This window comes from Gracilinanus agilis, chromosome 3 (genome assembly GCF_016433145.1).
Source record: "Gracilinanus agilis isolate LMUSP501 chromosome 3, AgileGrace, whole genome shotgun sequence".
NCBI lineage: Eukaryota > Metazoa > Chordata > Mammalia > Didelphimorphia > Didelphidae > Gracilinanus > Gracilinanus agilis.
In genome coordinates this window covers 279,531,643-279,532,995 of record NC_058132.1, presented here as the reverse complement: position 1 = coordinate 279,532,995, position 1,353 = coordinate 279,531,643, and the positions used below count along the sequence as shown (strand labels likewise).

Below are 1,353 nucleotides of genomic sequence, written 5' to 3'. Positions count from 1 at the left end.
CTACACATGCGCAGAGTGTGTCAGGCGGCAATTTCACCCCTTCTCCCTTTTCGTCTCTTTTGGTAGTCAGAAAAAGCTGACTTTTTTTTTTTTATTTACCCTATACGAGTTTATGTAGAGGGCAGAGAGCATATTTTGAAATCTAGCCAAGTCGGAGCTTTAATTGTTAATTAATTGAATTAGTGAATGAGCGTTTAATTGATTTAAGCGCTAAACTGTCCTAGGCAAATACCAAAACAAAACAAACTGTTTCTGCCTTCAGTGTTCTTTCATTCTAATGGGAAGGGGCTCATATTTCTTTTTCTTTTTAATTTTAAATTTAATTAAAAATATTTTTCCATGTTTACATAATTCATTTTTTCCCTCCCCCTCTTCCCTTTCCCCTCCCCGTTCCAAAAAGCACTTCCACTGGGTTATACAAATGTTATCACATACCTATTTCCATACTATTCATTTTTTGCAATAGAGCAATCTTTTAAAACCCAAACCCCTAATCATATAGTCATATAAACAAATGATAAGTCTTATGTGTTTTCTTATGTGTTTCTAATCCCATTGTTCTTTCTCTCAATGTGGATAGCATTCTTTCTAAGTCACTTGGGATTGTCTTGTAGTAGCAAAGTCCATTACATTGTTACACAATGTTTCACTTTCTGTGTATAATGTTCTCTTGGTTCTGCTCATTTCACTCTTCATTAGTTCCTGGAGATTCTTCCAGATCATCCTCCAGTTCATCATTCTGTTGTGGGGTGCAAAAGTGAACTACTGGAGTTTGGGAAGGATACCTTTTGCAAGGATACAAGACTCCAAAACTTAGCTTAAAAATAAAAAGAGAAATTTATTAATTTGGAAGGTAGTGTTGAATCTGACCAGGAGGGCAGCATAGGTGGAAGCCTACCTCCTAGGTGGGACATGTAAGAATAATAAGAGCCAGCTGACCAATGTTATGATAGAGGGTAGAGAGAGTCTATGAGGTGAGACTCTCTTCTAGCTCTCCCCTCCAACGAATATACACTGTGGTAGTTTTAGAGGGGGTGTCACCCCAAAATTGGGTGACCTGGATGGTTGTTCTGTCCCACAGGAGTTAGGGGTGAGGCTTCCCTATAAGAGGAGGTATGGGGGACCCCAATCCAATTCCGAATGAGGGCGGGTTCAAGCAAGCCTCCCCAGAGGTCAGCCAACTTCACAGGGGGGTGGGGGGAATGGAGGGGGGATCTGGCTCCAAGATGGAGGCAGCCAGACCAAGCTGTGATTCCTCTCCCCCTCGTCTCTCAAGCACTCTGGAACGCTATCTGACTAATGAATAGCTTTTATTAATCACAATTCAGGGATTGGGGAAAGGGGTGAAGGGCA

At 41.2% G+C, this 1,353-nt stretch overlaps 1 pseudogene; it reads right to left on the bottom strand.

Moving 5' to 3' along the window:
- The window catches only part of LOC123241483, a 53,622-nt pseudogene that overhangs the window by 104 nt on the left and 52,165 nt on the right, over positions 1-1,353 (bottom strand).